Consider the following 19,073-nt stretch of genomic DNA (forward strand, 5'->3'; position numbering starts at 1 on the left):
CCTTTTACTTGAATTGGATGAATTTTAGTTTTGAAGTTTTAACATGAGTCCAGTTGATTGTTTTCTATTCATTTTTACGCTCCTCTCAAAACTTTCGTGGCACGTTTTGGAGTCCGCTCGAGGCTTCTGGATTTGTTTTTGAGACGGTTTCTGCTAATGTAACGGCTGTTTGTGTTTGTGCTCTCAAAGTTTTTGCGGCGTATGTGAATTTTTTTTCTCTCAATGTAAATGTCACAAATCAGGAATGGCTCACCAAGTAATCTATCTATGCCACATCCATGCGTTTCTCCTTTATTTCTCCTCTTTTTTTTTCTTTTTTTTATTCATGAGTCATTTGGCTGTCAAGACATTCTGTTCCAGGAGATGTTCTTTTGCGTCTGTCACCTCTACAGTATGTCGTTTTAAATATATTTATATATATTTATGCCTCACTGACTTGAGGACTTTTCACACTTTTCCTGCGTAACATAATAATGACTCCACCGGTGAGTCCCCGTTGTGGTGAGCGTGCACCGATGTCTGTGTATTGTCTGTTTTGAAGTGAGCTTTGACTCACTATGCTGGTGCAGGCAGAAACAAACTAACAAGGCGGAGGATGTGCTGTCTGTGAGTGAGCGCATCGTCTTCAGGCTTCGCGGTTCTCGAGGGGCATCCTGACAGGATGTGTTAGTGAGAGGAGACCTGGATTCCTCAGAGGATTGGTGAGAGAGGTTACTCCATAATGGCCAAAATGATTAACTCTCTTAATTCAATTCATTTGCGGCGAATCGCGCGCTGCAAATCCATTTGAAAAGAGTTTTAACAGACTTGTGTTCTCGATGTTTGGTCGTATTCCAGCTGTTTTGTCAGCTGTGTCGAGTTCACCGTACAGGAAGCGACCGCCTGCTGCTGTGTGCTGGACTCGTTGTCATTTTCCACCGCTGTCGTTCACTATTGATTGCCGATCTTCATTGCTTTCGCTCTCGCCTTGCACAGCATTGACCCGCTCTCAGTAAGAGGCCGGAGGGGACCAGCTGTTGAGATTTGACAGTGCGAGAGACTAATGCATCGGACCAGGTTCTGATTACACGCCAGCTTCAATCATGCTCCAACGAACATGTGGTGGTTGGACTTAATCCATCTTTAATCCGTGAATCCATCTCTTTAGGGCTCCGTTCTTTTTTTTTTTTTTTTCTAGTGCATGTGTTTTTATCAGATTACTTTGTATTTATGCCAAAGCATGATTACAGGTCAATTTACTGTATTTTACAGGTTTGGTTCACCGCTCAAGTCTCCTAAAGAAAGGGAAACATTGCATGGATTAGATAGATGACCCGAAGGACAAGACTTTAGTGCGGGTGAGAGCGATAAAGCGACCTTGAGGCATCAGTAATTTCTTCTCCTTGCTCTCTCTCTATCTTTGTTGATGCTTTGCTTGTTTCAGCCAACTCTGGGGGAAACCGAGTGAATTCAGATCATTCCTGCAGCCCCGCAGGTGTACAGAATCTGCACATTCAACACTTGCTCTTTCTTTCCTCGTTGAAATTGTCAACCCGCTTATTTGGCTCCGTTCAGCACCCTTAGGCTACACCTTCCTGGAATGCGTCCCTACCGGTGGGAGGCATCAGTCATTCCACACTCGATTACCCTCCCCTGGGTTGCATCAGTCATTGCAGCTTCGTTTTCACCTTCCCTTGGGGGGGGGAATCGGTAATGCCGGGCTTGTCCTGCCTCCCTCGGGTGCGCTCACCGGCCGCCCGACTGGAACAGTGACTCCTGCGTGATGGATTTGCTCGGGGCTCGCCCTCTGGGGTCGGAGGCCGTTCTTTCTGCTTCAGGACAGCGCTGGTCCTAAAACAGCCCGCATGGCTGTTGTCTGACTCGTGATGATAAGCACTTAAATGAACGAGTGGCCTCCTCTTATATTGATTTAAATGAGACACAACCACTGAGAGAAATAACTTGAGAAGAGTTCTGGAAAGCGTCAGATTAAATATTCTTCATTTTCCATGGGAAGATAATGTATTTATCACCCTGTACGTCAACAATCACCAGCTGATTTGCAGTACATACAGGCTTTATTTTTACTCTTGGTAGTCCAGTTAAGCTGCAAAGCCAAGCTTATCTTCTAACACCTAATGACCGCCATCATATTGGTCCTCGCCACGTCTCAGCAGACGCAGGCTGACCGCCGTGCCAGGTCACCAGGCTGTGAGTGATGGGGAACTCTATGAAGTCTCCTGAGTCATAACCAACTGATTGTTTTTGGTTCCTGTTAATCGTGCTTTGCTGCTAGCTTCTGGGTGTTAGCGTGCCCCTTTAACAGCACTCATTATGTTGATGTATAATACTGCGCTTTGCAAGCAGAAGCCATTTAGCTTCAACAGTTTTTAGAATTGCATCTATTATTTGGTGCTTATATTGTGTGTGTGTGTGTGTGTGTGTGTGTGTTTTTTTTTTTCTTCCTCCCGCTTTCCCAATTCAAAGCAGTAATGTTTAATGAGCTTGGAGGCAATTAGGGCTATTTTACATCTATACTGTGCTGCTACCCCAGGCTTTGTTTATGCGTACGGTCCTATCGTGTATTTACGCCACACACACAGAACCGCACTCGCTAAGCTCGATTCCTTAAATGTACATGTGAATCATTGCACTGTCCTGATTGTTTCTCTTCACATTTCACTTAACTCTCGCTCCTTCTTCTCCGGTGGTTCTCGCTTCTTCTTTGCTTGCATGCGAATTTGTGACGCGACTAGTTTACCGGTTAAGAGCGCTTCTGAGTAGCATGCCTGGTTAGCTCACACTGAGGCATGCAGAGGGCCCCGGCAGCTCAGCTCCCCCCGGCAGCTCCGTCTCTCTCTCTCTCTCTCTCTGTGTGTAATCACTAGCTGCGAATTGGCTGAAGGAGCCACCTCCCTCCTGAGGAGTGTCCTCCTACTCTCATTACTGTGGCATTGGCTCCTACTGTGTGTGTGTGTGTGTGTGTGTGTGTGTGTGTGTGTGTGTGTGTGTGTGTGTGTGTGTGTGTTCCAGCCTAAAACCCACTGAAGAAACAGCCCTAAAGCCTTGACAGAGTGTAGTCATGCCATCTCTTTCCTGTTGTTTTTCTGGCAAACATGTCGGCCTTTGACCTCCACTCTCCGTCCACCTTTGCTTGCGGCTCACTTGTTACCCCAGGACAGGTGACTCAGGCGTGGGCGTGGAGCCCAGCTGCCTGCCCTTCCCGTCCTTGAGCTCCAACGGGGCCCTACGGGTTTTTTTTAGCAAGTGTTAGCATTAGCAGTTAGAGCCTCAGGTGCCGCCAGATTACCCCCCCCCCCCCCCCACACACACACACACTCACACTCACACACTCCTCCCACTGTTACCTGGCTGGCACTCAAATCACAGATTTTTTTTTTTTGTTTCACGCCTGCTTAGACAAATTTAGTGTACGGACACACATGCCCACAATGCATTCTGTTCTCTCACGCACATTTACTCACTCAACCACAAGTATACACACACACACACACACACACACACACACACACACACACACACACACACACACACACACACACACACACACACTTTCTTACTCCACAGCTAGGCCGGGCGATGAGTCGCTGACAGGGGACAGATTCATAAATGTAGATCATTTACGTTCATCAAGACAATATTGGGAGAGAGCGGGGACAATACAAGAACATGAAGACGGGGGTTCTGCTCCCAATCAACATTACATGTAAATCACCGCAGATGGACCTGCTAATGGCAGCAGCGGTGATTTTAATTTGCACTTAAATCATGGATACAGCACAGAGTTGAGCTGTTTTCCTGTTCCTCAATCGGCATTTCTGGAGCAAGTGACCGTTTGATTAGGAGGAGAAACTCCCCTTTGTAATTGACAAATGGCATCCTGGGATTAGATGAAAGCTGCAATAAACTATATTATAGATTATTAGATGCAAATATAAATGGAGAGAAAGTCCTCTCTCTCTCTCTCTCTCTCTCTCTCTCTCTCTCTCTCTCTCTCTCTCTCTCTCTCTCTCTCTCTCTCTCTCTCTCTCTCCAGTAAACCCATTTATTGAGCCGGTATTGTGCGTCGGGTTTGTGTCTTCGTGGACTACAGCGATGGATTTTGTGCACACACTTTCCATTAGTGGCTTTCAGGCAGCAGCAAGCTCAACCTGCTAATGCATGTGTGCTTTACCGCCGGACGGGATGTAACGGCGCTGGACGCTCTGTGACCACGAGCCCTTCAACATGCGACGGTCGGGGCAACAGCAGATTGTAGCCAGGCTGGAGAGAATAGGACACAATGCTGTTCAGTGTTCATGCAGAATTACATTTGTATTTATTTTATGGTTGCGTTAATATTGCTTCACACTTCTCCGTATTGTTTTCAAAGCAATACTTTTGAGGCTATATTGAGTGAACTAAATTCTGTGTCACTCATTGGATAAGGTACCCGTACTGGAACACTCGTTTGTTTTCAGACGGCGGGTTCTGACTCACCTGACATCGTGATCTATGGCCGGACCAGACGTCCAGCTCCGGATCGCACCAACTCGAGACAGGATAAAGATTGCGATGTCCTGCAGGCTTAATGGACAAAAGGCACATGGCATTCAAGTCCGTCTCAAGATTTTTGTTCTTTTCTCTCCTGCCTGTCCTGAAAAAAATACATGTAAATGAAAGGCTGACATAGAAAGAGAGAGAGAAAAGGAGGCGCGTTGACCGAGAGTGACCGGGTGAGAGGCAGGAGGCAGTGATGTTCAGCTTGAAGGCTCTCTGACCTTCCACTCCCCCCCTTACATTCGCCCGGCCCCGTTTGCCACACTGAGTCTGGGGTCAGCCTAAGTGGGGGGAAATAAAACGAGGGGTGCAATCATTTTTTTCTCCTTTTTGCTGCTCCTTCTATTGCTGGCCTGAAGGTCAACCTACAAGGGACGAGGCCTGAGCTCTGCGCCCCGCCAGTGTCCCTCCCGGGCCAATATCTATGGTGAGCACACAAAGTCGGTGCTGACGTATCGGTGTGTGAGCGTCTGTACCTCCGCGGTGCTGACAAATATCACGGTTTCAGATTGAAGGCGTGATTACGATAACTCACACACATAGTGGCCTTCTCAGCCGGCCTCACACACACACACACACACACACACACACACACACACGGTCGATAACATTAGGCCGGAATAATGATCAGAAGGTTATCGACCGATTTATTAATAAGCAGATTTGACCTAGAAAGCACATGCTTCTTTCCTGCTTTCGCCGTTATTTCCTCCTCTTCTCTCCTTCACTTGTCCTGCCCTTCTGTTTACCCACTTTCACTTGAACACTAATTCTTTCTATTTAGTGTTCCTCTACCTTCTGGCCATTTTCCCCTCTCTCCTGTCAAGGGCAATTCATTCTTGAAAAAGAAGTGGCACATTTGCTGAGAGATAAGTTCGCTCCTTTTTACGTCTCAGTGGTTCGCCATTTAATTTCTGTGGTGCACTTAGTCCAAAGGATTTAGTATTTCCTCTGCTTTGCGAAAGACGCATTTTAGTGATTTACCGCGAAAGTCTTTGTTTTGCTGTTTCTGAGAGTTGCCATTTTGGTAGAGACGAACTTATTAAGCATTAAAGTGTGGAGCCACACTCTCCCCTCACCTTGTCTTTTTCCTCTTCTGTTGCCTCTTCCAATTTCCCTAGAACCACCCCTCAGTAAGTTAGCATATGCTCTGGCTCATATCATCCTCTTTCCATTTAGGCCGTCATCTGCTCTTTGCATGCCACTCTTAAATCATTCATGCTCTCCCTCTTTTCCTCCCATCCTCCTAAAAAGCCCCTCTGCCCATCTCTTCCTCAAAGTTCTACACAGATGGCTTCCATGCTACTGGAACATGCCTTGATGTCACGCTTATGACGCAGATCATTACATGCTGCTGAAACATTGATCAAACGGTAGCATCTAATTATGCATGGTCAGATATCCTTTTGGGGGGGGGGCCAGTTTCCATCACTGAAGCTCACTGAAGCTCCCTCATCATATGTGGTTTCGCCTTAATTTGTTTGTTTTGCTTCTATAGAGCTTTTTTTTGAGCGATGAAGAGCCTCTTTAGAATGAGTGAGAGAATGTGAAAAATCTGCAGGTTATTGATGAAATGAAGAAATACGTCAACTATGTATCAAAAGAAAGACCGTGCTTAGCGAATCTTCTGAATACCTCGTTGATCAAAACATTGAAAATTCAATTAAAAGGTAGTTGGGGGGGATTCAAAAATAGAATAGAAGAAGAATAGAATAGAAGAAGAATACATAATAGCGAGGACAAGGTACAGTGTTGAAGGAAACAGCAGTGTGCAGCGAGCGTCCCCTCAGAGGCAAAACAAAGAGTAACTGAAAATGGTTCCACTGTTATATCACAGGGAGATTAAAGATAAATCGTGCTATATATAGTTTGTAATCTGCAGGAGGCTACAGCCTGCAAGAGGAGCCAGAGTCAAATTGACATGATGGGTAGTCGGAAAGCACTTCACAGAAATATCAGAGTTAGCATAATATCTTAACTTTGCCCAAAGGACTTCTTGCTGTCGACATGTAGTTCGTGCGCAAAGCGGCTTTTGGTTAAAAAACTAAAACGACGCGTTGAATCAGAAACGTGGTGGTAAAAAGATTAGACGCGAGACAGCTCCATCAACTGTGTGATATTCAAGGAGGTTGACAGCGGGATCAGAGATGACGGGGGAAGGATCAGCGTGAGCAGCGGAAGTGTTTTGCGAGAGACGGTCCAACGTAAGCTTTAACTCCGCTTGAGTGGTACCTTCACACGCATCGGACCGCGGACATCAAAGGAGAGTCGGAGCTGTTAGACGTGACGAGGAATCACATTGGATTCACCACGGGGCTGCGAGTGTGGGTGTTCATTAGTTCAGCATATTTCATAGTTATCACCCAAATGTCTGAAAAGAGGGACATTTTTCACTCATCACCCCGGAGGGGATGAGTGTAGCTTCCCCGAGAAGGAAGCAAGGAGGGTGAGTCAAAAAGAGAGGGAAGGAAAACATGACTGAAAAGAAAATGGCTGCCGAGTTTGTTTTTTTTTTTTTTTTTTTTCAGGGAGGTGAGGCAAGACAGACCATGACATTGTAGAAGGAGAGAAAGGAAAAAAAGAGGGAAGAAGTGGGAGTTTGACATGAAAGGTGGGAAAGAGAAGAAAGAGGATGAGGAGAGGAAGAAATGGTCGATAGAAGTGTACAATTGCTTTTTACATCTTTGAGGTTTGCAGGGTTGATTTGAGGGTCGCTGGAGAGACAATCTCTCACACACACACACACACACACACACACACACACACACACACACACACACACACACACACACAACCCCCGGATCGATCCAAGTGCTCATTTTCAGTCTAAAGCATATTCTCAGATTGGACATGGGGTGAAAATTGTTCATTTATTGCTTCAGTACATCGACTACAAGGACTTCATTTGCTTCCCACTGTGGACAAAAGAGCCAAGCCTATTACACATGTGTGCAGTTTACATCCAGGTAGGTCTTGTTGAAGGTCCCCCTCTTCTCGTCTATGTCCCCTCTTCAGCGTGTGTGTGTGTGTGTGTGTGTGTGTGTGTGTGTGTGTGTGTGTGTGTGTGTGTGTGTGTGTGTGTGTGTGTGTGCGTGTGAGAGAATTTGTGTGCGTGCCAGTTCATGCCTGCTAAATATCATTGGGATTAGTACCGGGGGCTTAATTAAAAAGCAATTACCTTTGGTCGCTGTGGGCGACGCTTGGCGAAGAGTAGCTCGACTAATCTGGTGGATGGTGCGATGGACCCTCGGCGTGCATCACGCACACAAATTGTGCAATTGTCTGCTGAATTAAAGGAGGATTAAAACAATTGTTAATTAGTGAAGAGGGGTGGAGGCAAAAAACGGTCGAGAAGGGGGCTTCATTCCCCTTTTGCCTCTCCTAGCCTCTGAGCGTTTGTTTATGAGGTTAAAGGGGCAAATGATATGCCCAGAGAAGAGTCGAGTCAATCCCTCTGATGGGCCGGTTAGCATGCTCTCTCCTTCCCTCTGTGTCTCTCTCTCTCTCTCTCTCTCTCTCTCTCTCTCTCTCTCTCTCTCTCTCTCTCTCTCTCTCTCTCTCTCTCTCTCTCTCTTCCATTTGTGCTCTCTAAACCCTAAAATAAGTTAGCACAGTTAGCACCAGAGCAAATCTTTTAATTTTAAAGCTTCAATTAGATGTTGCTAATGGTAGTAATTAGATCATCTCTCTGAGACTCACTGCGAAGTGCCCTTGAAGAACCCTGGATGCTGGAGACGGTAGACAGAGGTGTGTGTGTGTGTGTGTGTGTGTGTGTGTGTGTGTGTGTGTGTGTGTGTGTGTGTGTGTGTGTGTGTGTGTGTGTGTGTGTAAAAGTACATGAATAACAGCATATTGGTTTGAAGCTAAAGGATAGGAGATGTAAGTTTCTCCCAGCAAGATGTTTGAAGATGCTCCGAAGGAACCCGGCCTGGACCAACGGCTTCCTCAGTTGAACTTGTCAAAGGTCCAAACGGTTGAAATCCAGAACAGAACTTTGCACAGGCACAATGGCGACGCCCTTTAAGTGAAGGAGTCGTGGAGTAGAGGGTTTCAGCGCCGCTCTCCTCTGGTCAACCGCGTCGGCTGTGCTCAGTCCCGCCCCCTGTTTCCCAGTGGGCGTTGTGTCTCCATTAGCAACACATTACACACATCGATTTGCAGAGTCAGGGTGTGGAAAAGAGAGAGAGAACTTTCTTATTGGATTAGATTTGAAAAATAATCCAACCCAGGGCCCAAAGCTTTTCGCAACAAAACGGACCCAGCACACGATCCGTTGTCTGGACCCGTCGGGGTTCGGGTCAGATTACTGAACTCTCCTCTTAGCTGAGGCGTGGTCAGTCTGTCTGTCTGTGTGTGTGTGTGTGTGTGTGTGTGTGTGTGTGTGTGTATGTGTTTGTGTATGTGTGTATGTGTTTGTGAGGACACAATGTTCTCACAGCAATAGTAAAATCAAGGGAAGCCTCCAAATTGAGATCATTTCAAACGAGGTGTGAACTATTCCTCCGTTTGTGGTCATAATTAAGAAGTGGGTCAAGGTTAGGGTTCATTTTAGGATTCGTGTTTAGAATTTTTTTTTGTTATTCCTCACAACGATAGAGCTAAAGTGTGTGTGTGTGTGTGTGTGTGTGTGTGTGTGTGTGTATTCTGTTTGCCCTCAAGTTCATCGATTTGTGGTAGTTCATCAAGATTTAATTTTGGATTGATGTTTTCCATCCCGGAGAGAGACCATTAATTACTACTAAACACACTGGGAAAATACACATTCGCACACACACACACGCACACGCACACGCACGCGCACACACACGTGCAGAGGAAGACACCTCTACCCCCGGCTGATGTATCGTAATTGTCCTCTGTCCTCTTTCCATCCTGCCATGCTCTATTTATAGCCCATTTTTAGGCCCCGCCCTGCCAGACAGTGCCATGGCAACTAAATGATTGACAGGGCAATCGACAAGCCCGCTCGACCCATCTGGCACTCTCCTTCCTCCGGTTGACCTTCCCCGTGACATCACTAGTGTCTGACTGTCTATGGTTCCGCGCGGCGCTGCCTGTGTGTGAGATCATAACTCAGTTGGAGTGGCCTTACACCTCGGCGCTCACGCGGAGGGAGAGAGCACCCGGATCACGGAGGGGATGTGGGGCCGTAAAACACTCACTCCACGCACCACCTTTACTGTGCTCGACTACATCAACTACTTACCCTTTAACCTTAACCTGTGTGCCTGGATATTAGCCGCGCTGTCGGTTTTTATTCAAAGTTTGAATTACCCTTTGAAGTGAGGAAAAATGAAGTATCAGTTATCAGTTGTGCTAATCATGACAACACCTCGGATGTAAACATGGTGGCGTCGATAAAGGTAAAGCTGACATTAGGTTGTCACTCGAGTTTAGATATATTTCAAACACGCGATGTGTTTTGATGTTATCTTGGGTATGAAATACGCTCTTGAGGATTAAAAGGCATAACTATTTGAGCTATGCCGAACTCATAATAGCGTAGCGGTTCTCAGCCTCCAGAGTCTGCACACAGGAGGTCAAGTGTTTTCTCTTGTTTAGGGTAAAAAGAACGTCGGGGTCGATGAGAAAATGAGCGGCAATAGCTGCACTAACAAAAACATCAACTTCATCTGAAGATGCTGTCGCTCCGATCCCCAAGACAAGTATTTTACTTGATGTACAAGCCATATTCAAGAAGTGAAGAAAAGTCATCAGAAGTTATCTATGGCAGGTAGTGTGTAGACTAATTCACCAAAAGCAATGAAAAAACAAACACTTTGAAGTCTTCTATTTTCAGATAGTATCAGTTTTAATTATGTGGCTCTCAATTCAAATTCCTTCTCACACGTACGGCAGAATCAGACCGAATGCTACATCCAGGCTAGGTTCTCCAGTCTGGCCCCTTTAGTCACCTCGGTGGCTTCACTTTCCCCGTTCGTCTGTCTCCCTCTCCGTTCGGCAGGAAGATGAATCGGTGCCCTGGAGCGTAGCTGTGCTCACCACTAGCTCTTCAGCAACGGTGCCGCTCGGCTTCTTGTTAGCGCTCCAGAGATATCAACCGTTCTTAACTTCGTAACGTTTGTCGGCAGCACGGGGAGCTAACAGAGTCTCGAGAGCAGCAGAAGCAGAGCCTTCCGATGGGCTGACGGATGTGAATTTGGTGCCATGACTGTCTTAAAGTACATGCTTTGGAAATCTATAGCTTATATTATATTTTTTCTCTCTGCTTAGCTGCATCTCAGTGCGTCTATCAGTTGAAGTATTATCATTCTTTGCAGCTTTACTGACTTCCTTCTCCTCCAATGCTTAACATCTCATCTCTGTGTGAAGACACTGATGGCGTTAACAGTGTGGGCTTCACTGTCTATAGGTTGCTATACTATATAGGGTACCATATAGGTAGCAAGCATGAACTGCAAATACTGGTTTCCATGGCAGTGTCACTGGCTGGAAGAGAGAAATAGCCACGGAGCGGGGCAGACGGGAGGAAATGAAATCTAATGAAGGAAGCAGAAATGTCATCTCGCCCTCCACATGAAGCGGCCGGAGACGTGTCGGAGCTCGTTTAGGTAAAGGTTGCCGTTTCATAACCGCAAACGGTCCGGACACAAGCTGTAACCTCCGTCACGTCACCGCTGCTCTCTACCGGTCCTTACTCCCGCTCCTGGTGCTCACCGCGTGACGCTGACTCACGCTCGACAGCGTTAAACCAGCGTGACGTCGCTGCGCTGCAGTGATTTGGTCTGAGGTTAGGTTAAAGTAAGACAAGACTGAAACGGCTTTATTATTGTTTGACTCATATTTCAGGCGCGTACCTGAGAAAAATAAAACAAGATTAGAAAGGATTACTTCCAATAATCACAATGCCGACTGGTCCTGAGTAGCACAAACAGAGGCTAATCAGATATACCTGCAAGTCAGGGGACGGGGTCCAGTGTGCTCCGGAAACGAGACCTGAGTGCATCGAATCAATCAAAGGTAAATGATTTATGAGCGCAACAATTACAGGAAAGTTTTCCATTTTTAGGACAAATGCCGGTCAGGCTGAACGGAGGGCCAGACTGCCAGTAAGGCGTTTTAGACAGAAGTGACAGCGTTCATTGTTCATTCCCAGCCATTCAAATATCTGTGGTACAGATATTTTAACGGCATCAATTATGATTAACCTGGCTGGCACTAAATTGCATGCATTAGAGTAATTGTTTCTGATTTCAGTGGTTCTTCAAACCTCGGCTGCTCACCCTTTCTGAGGGTCTGATGTGTTCCTGTGTGTGTGTGTGTGTGTGTGTGTGTGTGTGTGTGTGTCTGTGTCTCTCTCTTCATTGTTGTGTACACAAACTGTTTGACCGGACTGACTTGTGATTTGCAAGATTACAATGGAAATTAATGAGGCAGCTCTGTGCTGCTCTTATAAAAATACAATAACACAAAACAAAACACTCCACAGCTGATTGTGGCGAAATGCACTTAGTAGCCTGGATGTGAATTGTGAATCTTAATGTCCAGCCAAAGCTCCCCGGGGCATTGCAGGCGATGTCACCGCCACGCTGCCATTTCATCAAATGAAACAGTTGTAAGTCTGATTGAATTGCTCCCAACACCAGAATTGTATTTCCCCAGCAATATGAAGGATATTGGGCTGATGTGCTGTGTCGCCGAATTGCTTCTTGGAAACCGCATGCATTAAGGGGCTGAATTGGACGGGACAAATAGTCGCTGTAATGGAAGATGGCCTTTCAGGCTTTGTCTGTAGTGTAACTCCGTTTTTTTTTTTTTTTTCCCAGGCTATTGTGGATTTTATTCACTCCTATTCTGCAATTTCGGTACAGAGCAATCACACGCGGCGGAGCGGGTTTTTCCTTCTATTTCGTCTCCGTCTACTTTTTCCATTTTTCTTCAAAGTTTCTGTGCGAGTGGCCTGCTGTGCCCCGGTGCCTTAAACAACGGCGGAGTGAGATTACACTCTTTCCTCTGTCTGGGCCCACTCTGTGTCTGTTTATATACCGGCGCTGACAGGACCGGGCCCTTAAGCTCGGTGGGAAATCAATTTAGGGCTCCGACCTTTCCATAGACGTGTCACTCATCACATAATTGCTCAGTTCACTAGTATACTTTAATTAACCAGCACACACACACACACACACACACACACACACACACACACACACACACACACACTCACACAGACACTCACACAGCAGCTTTTGCAGCCTTTTCTATGGTTTGTCACGGAGCAGACTAGCTTGATGAATGGCTTTAACGCTGGAGGTGCTGACTGGTGTTTGTGAATCAAACGCTGATTGGCTGCCCTGTATTCGACGTCACACACACACACACACACACACACACACACACACACACACACACACACACACACACACACTCTGTCTCTAACTCTCTGTTTCCATCGTTTTTCTCTTAACTGCCTCTACCTCGCTGTGAGTACCGAGCGCCTTGTTAAGGCTGAACTGACATTTATAAGTGGCTGCTTCCTTTTATAATGATTAAGTTGTTTCAGGCCATGATGTACCGCTGTTACTAAAACGTCAAATCTATCCGGGACATTCGTAGCTTAAAGGGCATCTTTTCTTTTTACTTTAGTGAGAAAAGTGCCGAGAAGATAAGCAAAGGAAATCTGTCATTTTTCATTTTAGCTGTATTTAAAAAAAAAAAAAATGCACAGGCTTCCAGTGAAAGCAACTAATCGATGCATATGAACTCTCAGTGATGTACGGAGATGTGTTCTTTGGTGATTAAATCTGACTCACGAGTGCGATTTTTTTTTTTTTTTAAATGCCGTCGGCAACGTCTCCAATGTTTTTCTCTTCATGGCTGCGTGTATCAAAAAATTGCACATTGCTTCATATTTCATGGAAAATCAATTTGGAAAGAGAGAAACGATGGAAACACCGTTTGCACAAACAAGTGCCTGGAGAAGCTGTTTATGAATATTTAGTCAAGTATTGAGTTGATCCCTCAAAATAGATCAATTTTGTAGCAATAAGTTTCTGATAGAAAATCACTATAGTGGGACAACGTCATTTAGTTTGGAGTTGAGCTAGTTTTGGTGTACTAGTATGTGTCATTAGTTCATTTTGCCGACGGGTGAGTCGTTGTTGCTTCACTCCTACGACAGAATGAACAAACCGCATTCACAGACCGTATGCAGGCCTGCAGCACCTGAAAAAAACACCAATTTTTCCTGCTCCGGATTATTGTTTATTATTGTTTTTCTAAACTTTCCTCATAGACTCACCTTCCAGCTCCTCTCACAACAGAGGCTTGTTGTTGTAATTATTATATCAATAGGAACAATTGAGATTTGATGTTATTTTTCATTGCAGCCGAGGATATCTTTGAGTCTGGTGAGAGTGTTTGCCGTGCTGCCTCTCTGTGGCATTCTGTTTTATTGATGCAGTCTGGTTTCATGAGATGACCTTTATGATAATATCATGTGCTGCATATTTCTGTTGCCAGGTGAGTTGCTAACGTTGTCATTTTTTAATATTTTAGATCAGATGAAGGATGCCTGCTGGTTTTCTGTGCACTGAGGAATAAATCCATGATCTTTGATTCAAAACCTTTCTGTGCTTATTGGATATTATGAGAAATACATTACCATCAAGCTGTTAACAAGGCGATTGATTTTTGTGCTGACATTTTCAATATTAACTTCATTAACATTTTTGTAGCATTTCATATTGGGTAAAGAAAATGCGATCTATGAATCTTTGAGTTTTGACTCCAAACCACTGGAATCTGAATTCTCCAACCGGCCGGTTTCTCGATCCCGAAGCTGCAGAACCTCGTTCTAGAGAAGCTACAGGAAGTCCAGTGTATCTGTGATGTTAGTAAAACATGAACAAATCAGCATGCAGTCGTCAGTAGTCATTGCAGCAACGTCATGGTTACGTGATTCACTCCGATTCATTCCAAGACTTCTGTCTGTTCTTTTGATCTTCCGTTTCCTCTTATAAACGTTCAAGAAAAACACAATTTTCTTCAAGAATTCAAGTTTACACGATGCGAGTAGTTGACACACAAATGATCATATTGTGGGTGAAGTAGTTTCTTAATTGCTCTCTGTGGTTTTTCATACAGCAGAGCCCCGAGACTTTCATATTTAACCTGCACAGACGTTATGAAGACATGAGGTCGCTGTGAGGAAACCAACCCTCCACTGACCTCAAGGATGCAGCCATGTTTGCAGGTCACAGCTGGGCCAATCACAGTCACATGACCACATTATGAACCGCTCATCTGAGTAACATGAGCCATTCAAATGAAGCATACTGACATTGTGCTAACACAGGAACATCCTAAACTGTATTTATTCTTCTACTGTACATCCTTATCTTCCATCAAAACGGTCACCGTAATTTGTTTTTCAGCCTGTCTTGTAATTAGGTCACAGTCTTCTTGCCCCCCCCCCATGTTTTACATAGTTTATATCTGAGTTTTGTTGCTTTAGGACAGATTACGTTTTTTTTCCCCCACTTATGGAAAGTAGTGGGTCACATCAGATCACCCCGTGCAGCTCTTTCTTCTTTTTCCACTTATTTGCTTTTCATATTTTCCTTTTCTCTTGAGCCAGGTGGCGCTTTAGAGGTCATAGCTAACTAGCATGCATCGCTAATAGTCTCTCTGTCTCTTTCTCCCTGAATGCCTGTCGACGTTAGACTCATCAGCTCTTGCTTTATGTTCATAGAGTGATGGTGGAGGTCCTTGAATATCTGAAAAAGGCTGCCTTGTGACTACATTACACACGGTAGACGCTGCCTACGATTCTAGCGCGGAAAACAATAGGTTCCCTGTCTGCGTGTGGAGCTACAGGTAGAGATGGGAGCTTGTAACGTGGCCTCACTGAACCTTTTTGTTTCTGCAGGGCCACCGTATGTAAACACTGTAAAGACAAGTGCAGAGAAATGAGCCTCGCTGCTGTCGTCCTGGAGCTCTCAGAGCGCCTCTTGAATCAATACGGACTTCCCTGGAATAAAAGCTCTGTGATGCTGACCACTGCTCCGGACCGCGGAGCGTTTACCACATCCACTCTTTAGAAATGTGCTCGTATGTTCCCGTGTGTGACGCTGTCGGCGTTGTGTTAATGTGGAGACTCCCAATGTGTCTAAAGAGGGCCGTATCGGGGAGAAGTGAACGTTAGATGATATGTGAACACTGTGTGTGTGTGTGTGTGTTATTGTTTTGTTGTGGGAGGGGCTTTGAGTTTGCATGCAACGTGATTTAGGGATTGGGCTTTAAGTCAAGCCAATTACTGCATCACAGCTCTCCCAGTCAGGGTTAAGTGGACTAACAGAGAGGCGCGAGGCGTAAATCACGCCCCGCCGTCACACTGCGAGTCGGTCCGATGACAGTGAGGGGGGTGGAGGGAGAGTGATGGGGGAGACTAAGTGCACTGGTGCAGCCTTACATTTTGTTATAAAAATAAAAATCCAGGAATGTGTTGTTGTTTTTTTTTAGACCAGATTGGTGAGTGCAGATGTCCTCGACGCCATTGGTGTCTCAGTTGTTTGTTTGTTTCAGGTTTTGTTTTTTTTTTGTGCGCTCACCATTCTTTCTGTTTTTTAGCGAACTCTTTTTAAGGCCATCCCACATTGAATGGAATTTTTTTTTTTTTTGTGTACGAGCTTGGAAGATTCGTAATGGTAAACATCTATTACCGGGATGTCCTGGATTCTTCAAAGCATGTTATTTTTTTTCATTATTTTTAGCCTGGAAAAAAAAGAAGAAAAATAGGATATCAGCCACATACCAGGTTCAATTACAGGGGCTGCTATCACCGGGGAGGACAGCTAAGCAGTTCAGGCTTCATTAAAAAAAAAAAAAAAAGGGGGGGGGGGGGGGGGGGGGGGGGACTGTATTATCATTTTTTTTTTTTTGAAGCACTGCCAGTCAGGAACAGGGCATATTTTAATATAAAGTACAGAGATGCACACGGAGCCGTGCTGCTGTTTCAGTGCTGTTTCATGTGCTAATCCCATAAAGCAGAGTGACCCTTCATGGCGACGGCGTGTCGAGGAAAAGCATCAACTGCTGGACGACACGGACGAGCTCCTTCAGCAGAGCTACAGATCCAGTATGATTCAGCTTGAGTTTACACGTAATGAATCTGTGAAGTGGATCTGAACACTTTCATTTGCTCAGTGATAGTAGATAGTGGGATGGTATGTTAACAAGGCCTCCCACGGGTGACTAATCGCCTCATATGACCCAGTAACTCTGGACGTGACTTCTCCTTCTCTGTGGGCTCTAGCTCACCGATTACGTGCGAGATGTTTCATATTGCAGCCGCTGCAGCCTCAGCGCTCATAGTTCTACTTACGTTTTCATTGTGTTCGACGGTATCGGTGTTGGCGCTGTGAAGTCATCAGTTTCCCATCGTGGCTTCTCGTTGTTTCCCGACCGTCTGTTGCAGAACTACTGACTCGGTCAAGTCAAACCAAAATGAAACGGTGTTTTCATTTTCAACCAGTCGTGCTCTTGCCTTTTTTCTTCTTCTTAACGCAGCCGCTAAATGTTAGAGAAGGGTTAATTGGGTACCAAACAGGTGAGCAGCTGCCGACACCACTCGCACCCACGGGCGCTAAATGGATGCAAATCATAGGTATGAAAATGGATCTTAGCCATCATCTCGCACTTACGTCAGATGGATGTTACTGCCACTTAAAAGTAATTGCATGAGACATTCTGATGCAGTCTCTTAGTGTGTTCTACATTAAAGAGCTTATCGCCGCTGCTGGAATCTTTGTTTGACATGAAAGGTTGTTTCATTTCTTCCACTGGAAGGAGCACTCAGGAAATGAGGTTATGCCTCAAGTGGAACCACCGCCCGCTTAGTTCAACTGTTTAATTCATTGCATGTTTTTAGCCACCAGTGGGACGGCTCTAGAGATGGCAGTGACCCGTCTGTCCACCGACTGAAACGGCTCAGCTATTGGATGGATTGCCACACATTCATGGTCCCGAAGACGATGGCCAAAATCCAAATGCCCCCCCCCCCCCCTTACGGACTCACGGACTTTGAGGCGCGCTCCCGTGAAGTCCTTGAGGGTTCAGGGCTCAGGGTTTAGGGGGGACAATGACCCCTACTGACTTTTGTGATCCCCGGACTTTCCCTCTAGCACCACCATGAGGTTGTCTTTTTTTTGTTTATTAGCGAAATACTATTAAATGGATTGCAATGGGATTTGGTACAGAAATCCAATTGGTCCCCAGAGGATGATCCCCTAAATATCAACGTTTTCACTTATATTGTAAAATATCACATCGGTGTTCCCTGACTTTTCATCCAACTAACTAACGCGCTAAATTAAGTTCATGTTGTGCCTGCCAAACATCCGTATGTTAACTAGCATTGTCGTTGTTAGCATGTTAGCATTAGCTGACATCAGGGCTTAGTTCAGTACAGCCTCACAGCTCTATTCTTGGCTCGCTTCCATTGAAGGAATTTGCCATGTTTTGCCGCTTTGCTTCTGTTTTACATCACTACGGGATCACTGAATAAAAAATGTCCTTTGAAGACGGCTGTGTCGGTTGTCATCGGGAAGTCGTCTTTGTGCTCCGTTTAAAGCGTCGCCGTGTTCCAGCTGTAGTAGCAGAAACCTCGACGATCAGACAAGCCTTTGAACGAATCCATGACATTGATGACAAGCGTACAAGTAATCCACAGAATTCATCTGAATGAAGACCAACCCGTTCAAATTGGGCATAATTGATATACAACAACACTCTAGAAAGTAATATATATATATATTAATGATATGTCAAACTGCTACGTCTGTGTTGCTGCTAAATGTGTCGGGGTATGTATGTTTTTTTTTTTTTTGCAGCGTATCAAACTAATGTGTACAAGTGTTTATGAACAACTGCATATTTCAAGGATGGCTTTAGTTCACCATAATTGGACAGGCCTTTCATGTCTCGCTCGTGCTGATTCTGATTACGCGTCTCCTCATCGCGGCGGATCAAAGGCGCCACTTACAGATTACAAAAGAAGACGTATGAATATGTGCGCGTATGCTTATGAGGATCCGTCCGCGAATACTGAAAAAGAACACCGATGTCGGCTTCCCTCTTTTCTGTGTTTCGTCACTTTTTTTATCGGTTTGTCTTAATCCTCATCTGAGTTATGACACATCTGACAGATACAGACGTCTAACTTTGGCTGTTGGGACTCTAGAGCGACAGGAAGTGATTGTGACCACTAGGGTGTAAAAGTCAACTCCAAAACCAAAGCAGAAAAACACAGATTTCCCATTAGAGTCTGTCTTTTGTCACCATTTCATGCTGGACTGGTAGCAAACTAAATCTTCTAGTTTGATGTTCTATGAATGGAGGCGCTTGGCCACAGTTTTAAAGGCTGAAATCATTTGATTGGTTGTCGACTCTCAGTCGAATCGGCAGCAGCAGCAGCAGCGACAACCTTTTACATTACCCTTAACTCACTGTTCATGTATACACGTTGCTGAAGGAGCTATTTTCTCTATTACTCTGTTGGTGCCTTAAAGTCCCAG

At 45.3% G+C, this 19,073-nt stretch overlaps 1 protein-coding gene across 3 annotated transcripts in view; it reads left to right on the plus strand.

Annotated features, from left to right (window-relative positions):
* utrn (utrophin) overlaps positions 1-19,073 on the plus strand; it is a 152,916-nt gene that overhangs the window by 57,858 nt on the left and 75,985 nt on the right. The gene's annotated exons all lie outside the window — the stretch shown is intronic.

This window comes from Cebidichthys violaceus, unplaced genomic scaffold (assembly GCF_023349555.1).
Source record: "Cebidichthys violaceus isolate CVI_PGR_0920_01 unplaced genomic scaffold, fCebVio1.0.p SCAF_31, whole genome shotgun sequence".
NCBI lineage: Eukaryota > Metazoa > Chordata > Actinopteri > Perciformes > Stichaeidae > Cebidichthys > Cebidichthys violaceus.